This window comes from Azolla caroliniana, unplaced genomic scaffold (assembly GCF_043228905.1).
Source record: "Azolla caroliniana isolate FFs.n. ecotype wild unplaced genomic scaffold, voAzoCaro1.0.p SCAF_16, whole genome shotgun sequence".
Lineage (NCBI taxonomy): Eukaryota > Viridiplantae > Streptophyta > Polypodiopsida > Salviniales > Salviniaceae > Azolla > Azolla caroliniana.
This window is the reverse complement of record NW_028230451.1, coordinates 16,735,807-16,745,212: the sequence shown is the minus strand read 5'-3', so window position 1 is coordinate 16,745,212 and position 9,406 is coordinate 16,735,807.

Genomic DNA, 9,406 nt, shown 5'->3' with positions numbered 1-9,406 from the left:
TTGTATATCCACTATTCATGGTGAAGATCTATTCCCGTTGTTTTCTCCTGTTTTAGGGTTTCGACATAAATCTCTGTGCATAGTTGTCTATCTTGTTTTTCTTTTGTGATTCGTATTTCACTATTGTCTGTTCATTGTGATTTAAATTCCGAAACGATTTCTCAACAGATGGTTTGTGTGGTGCTGGCGGTTGTTGCGGCAAGGAGGTGGCATCTTCATCAGATGGATGTGAAGAATACGTTTCATCAAGGTGATCTTGAAAAACAGGTCTATATGATCCAACCCCTCGGTTTTCAATCGGAGATGAACAAGTCGATAGTGTGCCAACTCAAAAAGTTGCTTTACGGCCTGAAGTAAGCCCCTTGAGCTTGAATGTGAAAATCACATAGCGGTTGCGTAAGATGGGGTTTGTGTGCTCAAAGTACGACTCTTCGTTGTTGATCCAGAAAAGTTTGGACGGTCCGATACGTTACCAACACTAAAGATAAGGGGTTATTTTACGGGAATGGTATAGCTGAAACGCTAGTCGGATAAATGGATGCCGACAAGGCCGGTGATGCATCAGATCGTTGATCCACGTCCAATTATATGTTCTCTCTTGGTAACGCGGCTATTGCATGGAGCAGCAAAAAAGAAGCCAATAATGGCTCTTTCGAGCACTGAGGCTGAATACCGGGGCGCTACCATTGCCACCTATGAAGCCGTCTATCTTTGGCGACTGCTGTGAGACCTTCGGATCGAGGTGCCGACCCTGATCTTGATCTATTGCGACAATGTAAGCAACATACAACTCGCTAAGAACCCTGTATCCCATGCTCCGACAAAGCACATAGAACTACATTATCACTTTGCCCATGAGTGGGTCCTGAGTGGTGAAGTTGAACTTCGGTATGTTCACACGGATCGGCAGGTTGATGACATCTTTACCAAGCCGCTCGAATCAGAAAAGTTGCAGCACTTTTCGGAGATGCTTGAGATTTAGCAACTCGACATGCTGCACATGATGGGGAGAACGGGAATGGAAACAAGCAATGGCATTTGAAAAGGATCCGGAGAGAAAGAGGAAGGAACCAAAACAGGGGGAGATAAGAAGAAAAAGGAAGCCGAGTCTACTGGAAGAGTCGACATATCCGAACAAGTCGAAACAAGTGGTGGGGGCAGTAGAGTCAAAAAGGATAGAGCTAATCGGATGGAGAAGGCCAAGACTCGGTCATGGTCCGATGTTGTTAAAGGCCTAAAAATGGAAGACGAGTTGGAGACGACCAACTTGGACAAGATCTAGAACGAATCGGAGGCATCTGATTCGGTTCAACACTTTGAATCGGATGATTCAGATCAACTAAAGGCCAAGCAAACGAGAAGGCAATGGAAGTTGATGCCAACATGGAGGAATAGGAGGGTCGACAAGCGCTAGAGTCACAACAGCAAGAAAGCTGAGAAGGGCCTGTTGAGCAGACATGTCGACCAAGAAGGTCGAGGAGCGAGGCGGGAGGATGCCAAAAGGAATCAGACGGAAGAACTGGCTACCATAGATACTAACACCACGATCCGACCTCAAGTTGAGCTTGAGGGAGAGTGTTGAGCAATCAAGCTCAACCGGATCCAGATCGGTTAAATAAGGCAGAGCCGGATCGGTATCCAGAACCAGGAGCTGGATCGGATTGAAACCAGTAGTCCGTTAGAGGCCTACGGATCTAGCCTAGTACGTAGGAATATTTTTGGGAGTCAGTGTGAGTCGCTTGTATGAGCATTGAAGTACATGTCAGTCTTTTATGGACTTGTATAAAATTCCTCTCTGAGCACATTCTATGTACAAAGAGTTGTTATCTTGAATTAGTTTTATGCTTTCTGCTCTTTCTGTCTCTCCCGTGTAAGGCCTCCATTAAACCTATAAAACTTTCTTCTCAATATTCTGTTGCTACCCAGTAGAGCCGGTTTTGTCTCAAGCTTCCGCATATTAACTTTCATAGTTCAGCACAATGAGGACCGTCGTTCTAGCAAGGGAGAATCCTCCCTCCGTCGATCTTCAATCAAAGCTATTGGTTGAAGAAAATCATGTTTGAACGAAGAGAAATGCCTCGGAAGGCAACATGCTCTACACACATTCGGACGGAGGAAGAGGACGCGACTGAGCAAGACGAGGTAGATTCAGCCAACAAGAGGGAAGCCATCAAGGAACCTTCAGAAGAAAGGGGAGCTTCCATGCCAAACAAGTTCGACAAACAATGCCACTTAGCTGTAACTATTGTGGCAATATTAGCGACCATCAAGAAGAGTGTCGAAGAAGAAGCAAGCCGACAACTCACCAACTCCGACTATGACGACCATGGCAGAATGTTCGTAATGAGACATAGAGAAAATTTTATGTCGGCTTTTACTTCAACTAGTACCTCCAGTCTGGAAGATGTATGTTTCATCGACTCGGATGCTTCGAACCATATGACATATTATCAGGAATGGTTCTGAAACCTTCAAGATCTGGATCGATCCGGCTATGTCGAAACCAAAGAAGACACTACACATCCAATTTGGCACATTGGCAATGTCCCATTCGATGTTGTCTGCCAAGGTCAGCCTAGTAGGGAAAGGAGAAAAGAAGGGTAGGTGTAGCATAATAATGAGTAAGCAGTTTGCAATGTAAATGTCTGTAACGGTTCACGCACCAAGCGTAACCATCCATGAACCTGTATATAAAGGGCATGGGAAACTTGTAAGAACTAGCGTAGTTTTTTTGGTAATCTCTGAAATATAGTTGTGTTGTTTCCGAATTATTGTGTCTGTACTCTTCTTTTACGTATCCCCTATGTGTGGTAATTGCTTAAGCGTGTTTGTGTAAAAGTGACGTATTGTGTGAAGGAGCTCGGTTGTAGCCGTCTCCCGAATACCGCTTCTCACCTCTCTTACGCCACGTGACGTAATACATTCACAATTATCCGTGATAGGCTGTATACACCCTCCATTCTCTACATTGCAATCTTCTTGAGGCGTACCCCGAAGAACTCATGGTAGGCCATGTTTACCCTAGCCGGTAACACTTTTGGCACGCCTGGTGATCTGTGATTCTCACAGCCGATAATCAAAGAATGGATGCTTAGCCGATGACGCATTAGTGAACCAATCCCTTAGGATAGACCGTAGACTAGATCCATAACCCGCAAGGTGGAGGAACACACTGTGCAAAAACGATGCCTCAACGACTACATCCGACGTTCTCGGAAAATACACTTGAGTCGACGCTCACCGAGCAAAGCGGTACCCAGCAAGACATCCTATCCCCACTTCACCAGTATAGTGAAACCACCACCACATCACAAACCTCCCCACATCGTGCCGACAGTATTTACCTCAACACTAGTCAGTCTATGACGATGGATTTTTCATACCCCCGCTTCGGCGGAGACACCGACGCCGAAGGCCACATACAATCGTTTCTAAATGTGTGGAACGCAAACCATCTGTCACAACGGCTGCCAAAAGCTAAAGCCCATGCATCCAAAATCGCGGAGTTTGGCCTCACCCTCGACGGACGCGCCGCCCATTGGCATTCCCAGATCGATCTCATAACTTTGGCCTGCGTCGACGAACTAAGCTCAACGTTTCTCCGCTTCTTCCACCGAAGCATTCCGCAATGTGAGATTATTGGCGATGTTTACACTATTCTGCAGCTGCAATAGGAGTTTGTCGTTGAATTCAACTTACGGTTCCAAAATCTATGGCGTCAGTTAACAAGAGTGCCTTCAGAAGACGAAGCAAAAAGAACGTTGTCATGTGGATCTTCACACACGATATGAAAACTAGTAAAATAATTATTGAAGATTACATGGTTTGTTATTAAAAGATAAATGTCTTCAAGAGCTTCATAACGCATTTTACTACACATGAAATAAACAAACAAGTATCAAGTTAGCTGTGTGTGAAGTTTGAGAAGAAGAGGAAAACAAAATTGTGAGATATCCCACATAGATAGGAAACTTTAGGATCCAGCTATATAAACAGATTGAAAACCATTAGTTTTTATCTATGTGTTGAGAGCACAAAAGCAATGGTTGAACTTGGGCCACTTTGTCTTGATGGATGGATGTGGCTAAGTTGCCGGAATCGGCGATGGAACCGGAACCAGATGGTGACTGAACAAAGACAGAACCAGATCGGACCAGATGGCCATCGAACCGGGTTGGACTGAAGGACGGTGACAGAACCGGATTGGATAGAACCAGAACCGGAGGGCGACCGAATTGGGCTGTACAGAACTGGACCGGGTTGATGGACGACGACTGAACCAGAACTAGAACCGGGCCGGAAAGAACCGAAACTGGACCAGACTGACGGATGGCGACGGAATTGGGCTGGACTAAAGGATGACGACGGAACTGGGCTGGACGGAACCGGAACCGGACCGGACAGAACTGGAACTGGAGCGGATGGGTCGGGCCGGATGCAACCGGACGGATCATGTGGCAAACTAAAGTAAAGTAAAGTAAAGTAAAGCAACTAAAGTCAAACTTTATGTAAAGTAAAGATCATGTGAACACATGCAACTAAAGTCAAACTTTATGTAAAGTAAAGATCATGTGGATGTATGCAATTGAACTGAAGATGGAAACTGGAGTTCCACCATGCAATTGTGAGAAGCAAGGAGAAAAGCTACCTCAATGATCCATAGAGCCGAATAGTCCTTAGGGGATCGAAGCATTTTTTTTGGGGAATAACCATAATTTTCCTTACGGAAGCCATCTTTTGGGAAAAACCCTAATTTCCTTACAGAAGCTATCTCTCACAAAAACCCTAATTTCCTTACGGAAGCTATTTCTTGAGGAACCCCTAATCCTAATTTTCTTATCCAAACCATATCTCCGTTATTCTGCTAATCTATTACTCTATTAATCTTCGTGAGCTAAAACTTTTGGAATCCCAATTTCGGGATAGATTGTAACTTTATTTTTCTTTGCTAATGAAAATTATCAAACTTTGTCATTTCGATTAATTCTTAAAACATAAACATACAAATCTGGTATCCTCTGGTCGGAGGCCCCGGGGTCCTGCCTCGAGTTCACGTATCTTCGTCGTATTTTCGCGACATCTTTGGTTAACCCGACGTAAAACGAGATGGTCGGAGGATATCTCATGAAGGCATATAGATACAAAGAGTTGAAGAGATGCAACCTATATGAGTTCGACCAATGGGTATCATCATTAAAGACCCACCAAAATGTCATGCATGCTTTCGTTGAGTTCAAGTGTCGCTTTGCACAACTCTCGGAGCAAGATCAAAGATTGGCGGGGGTGGAAAAAGTCCTAATGTTTGTGAAGTCAATCGATCGGACGGAAAGGAAGGCCATTGGAATCCGACTTGAGGATGGTGATGGTGCAAATGGCCTCACCGAGGATTGGACGAAAGTGGAAAGAGAATGTCGACTACACGATGAGAGGAAGACAGGATTCTCATTGGCAACAACACAATCCACGACGGATGGTGAAAGGAGGACAGGAAGCAACCACAAACTACCACCTAAAGAAGAGAGCTTGAGGAGGTACTCGACATAGAGATCTTCGTAAACAAGGCATATGAGAATTTAAAGGTGCAAGTCGACGCCAAAGGGAATCTTATAATGGAACCAAAATTGATTAAAATGGTTATCAAGGAATAGGAGACCTCCCAACAAAGGTGGAGTAATGATACGGCCAATACAAAGGCCCAAGTTCGGTACGACAGCACCATCGGAGAATATGTGGAACAAGACACCTTCTCATCTTGCAAAGAAACAATGATGAAGAATGAAACCAATGAATCGAGGGTGGTGAATGCCACTTCAAGCGAGGACAAATGTTTCGGAAAACGCATCGTGTCTGAAACATCATGTGATGAAGGTGCGAGCATGAGTAAAGCTTGCATGATCAAGGGAGATAAAAAGTGTGAGGCCGACATGATTGAGGAGATAGCCACGAAAAATGACACCGAGTCAGAAGTGGCTATGAACGAGTCAATGGCGGATGGTTGTGTCGAGACTTTCTCCACACTTGTCCAGAGACTTGGGCAGTTGCGTCGGAAAGCAAACGTCAAACCCAAGAGACGGAAGGTGGTGGCGAAGAAGTGAAGGCCGAAGCGAACACATGCAAAGAAGAAGGAGATGTCAAGCCGAAGAGGGTAGACGACGATCATGAAGAGACTTTCCCCACAAAAGTTCTTGAGATTTGGGAATTAACTGATGTAAGTCCCAAGAGACGAAAGTTGGGGATGAGGAAGCAAAGATCAAAGCCAATGCGAACAACCATAAGGTGGAAATGGCTAAGGGTACCACAACAAAGGGAATGACAAACTAGGAAATCGTATAAATCCCTCCACACTCGTTTGAGAGACCTGGCATTAACCAATGCAAGACCCAAGAGAAGGACGGTGGTGTCGAGGAAGCAAGGGTTGAAACTAGTGAGTGCAACAAGGAAGTAAATCAAAGTAGAAGGACGAAAGCCGATGTGTGCGATAAAGAGATAGTCAAGGAGATGACTATGGACAACACGACAGAGGAAAACGATAATCAAGATAATAATTCCTTTATAGATGTTCTAAAGACTTAGGCAGTTGTGTCTGGGAACCAACGTGAGACCCAAGAGACGAAAGGTGGCTCCAAGGAAGCAAAGGATGAAGCCAGAGTCTACAATGAAGAGACCAAATGAAGTACAATGACGAAAAATGGTGCGTGCGACAAAGAGCTCAAGCAAAGCACAGGAACAAAAGTTGATGCTTGCAACAAAGAGCCGAGGAGAAGCATGATAAGGGAAGATGAGGGCCAAGTGGGCCAAATGGATCCAAAAGATGTAATCACAAAATCTAACAAGGATGATACTAGCATGGAAGTCATGGTCAACTCCAACACAAGAGTATACCACGAACGTAGAAAAAGTGAGAAGCATGAAATGCGCTCACTTAAGGACCTAGAGGTGAGTATGTAGCTGAAGAATGAACCACTAAGAGGACTCAATAATAGTATTACGATAAGGCCCTTGAAAGGCATGCATCGAACAAGAAAGGATGATAAAAGAAAGTTAGATGACCAAGGAGATGGTTGAGATGAAAGTGGCACATGCATTTTATGGTCGTCATAGGGCATTTCCTCGGCACCATAGATTATTGCATATGCGAAATGCAATAAGAGCCTACATCCGTCTTGTGGCTCCCATTACGAACTAGATGAGTATTGTTTGGCATACAACATGGTCTGGTTGTGATTGACCACACCTTTTTTGATGAGGAAGATGTGGTTAAAACTTATATTATTAAGTTATAAGGAGAAAGAACCCTACATCTAGTCCTATCACCGCCATAATAACACTCACATCATGCATTGAAAGGATCACGACACTCACATTATGCCTCGAAAGGATTTGAACCCACGACCTTGTTGTACACATGTCAAATCTTTAACCATTGTATTAACATTCTTATATATATAGTTTTTAGAATATGAAATTTAATATCATAGGAATATTCTATATTACTCTACATTCTAGAATGACCTAGAATATTCTAGAGTGTTCTATACACTAGAACCTTCCAGAATACTCTAGAGATCTTCTAGATTACTCTACATTCTAGGATAACCTAGAATATTCTAGAGTATTCTCTATTACTTATAAATAGGGATCTACCACTCATCCCAAACCTAAATTGGTTCAAACTGTTAAGACAGAGAGAGAGAGAGAGAGAGAGAGAGAGATAATTGAAAGGGAATTATTATATTGAAGAGTAAAATGGATTACAAAGAGTAGGCAACAAAGTGCTACAAAATTCGTCTCAAAGTTTATGAAGCACATGTTCAAACTTCTCCACATTTCGGTTAAGCTTTCTTCGGGCTATCATATCGAAACAAATCGCCAAACTCAGCGTACCAACCAAACGTTGGAGCAATATCTTCGTTGTTTCATCAACTATCAACAAGATGATTGGGTTGATTTTTTGCACTTGGAGGAATTTTCTTACAATAACTTAGCCCATTCTTCTATAGTATATTCCCCATTTTTCGCAAATACGGGTTGTCATCCTCGGTGGACGATGAATGCACATCCAGACATTCCTACGAACCCTACTGCCGAGGATCATCTTAGTCGCCTCCAAAAAATTCACACAACCATTCTCCACAATTTACAGGATGCTCAAGTTACACACAAGAGGCTTGCCAATCGTCATCGTCTAGACTGCTCAGAAAAGTTCTACGTTGGGGATCATGTATGGCTTCTCCAACACAACATCAAGACCACTCGATCTTGCAGTAAATTGGATTACCAACGTTTTGGCCCTTACATCATCACTGGTAAGATACTTGATGTTGCATTTCGTATTGGTCTCCCTCCGCACATGCATCTTCATCCGGTGTTTCAATTATCCCTTTTGGAACCTTATACTACAAGTTCAATTCCAGGCCGTTTTACGACACCCCCACAACCTGTCGAGTTCTTGGATGGAGCCGAATTTGAAGTTGATGCCATTCTCGACTATAAAATCGTGCGCAACAAGCTATATTACTTAGTCGATTAGCTAGGCTATACCCGCAATGATCAAACTTGGGAACCTGCTGCAAATCTTTCCAATGCTGCGGAACTTGTCACTGCATTTCATCAGCAATATCCTCGTAAAAAAGGTCCTAATACAAACCCTACGACTTGTGCGACGTGTCGTCGAAGAAAGGGGATAGTGTCATGATGACACTCACATCATGCATCTAAAGGATCATGAGACTCACATTATGCCTCAAAAGGATTTGAACCCATGACCTTGTTGTACACATGTCAAATCTTTAACCATTGTATTAACATTCTTATATGTAGTTTTTAGAATATGAAATCTAATATCATAGGAATATTCTATATTACTCTACATTCTAGAATAACCTAGAATATTCTAGAGTGTTCTATACACTAGAACCTTTTAGAATACTCTAGAAATCTTCTAGATTACTCTACATTCTAGGAGAACTTAGAATATTCTAGAGTATTCTCTATTACTTATAAATAGGGATCTACCACTTATCCCAAACCTAAATGGTTTCAACACTATTTTGTAGCACTCTATTGCCTACTCTTTGTAATCCATTTTACTCTTCAATATAATAATTCCCTTTGAATTATCTCTCTCTCTCTCTCTTGACAATCACCATCCAAATAGAAGCGTTTGAAATCATATACTTCATCTAAATGTTGCACATCTGGCTTGGGGGTATAAGCTTTAGTAATCAACCTTGATAGCATAGGAAGTTTGAAAGCATTGCACCTCGCTAATTTCTTGGAGAACCTACTAAACATTTGTTCTATGTGATCATGTGTATTACCAACTAGCAAGAAGTTGACCTTAATCTTTTTGAAAATACTCATGTCTACTAACATGCTCAGGTAACCAAACATAGTTGAGTTCTTG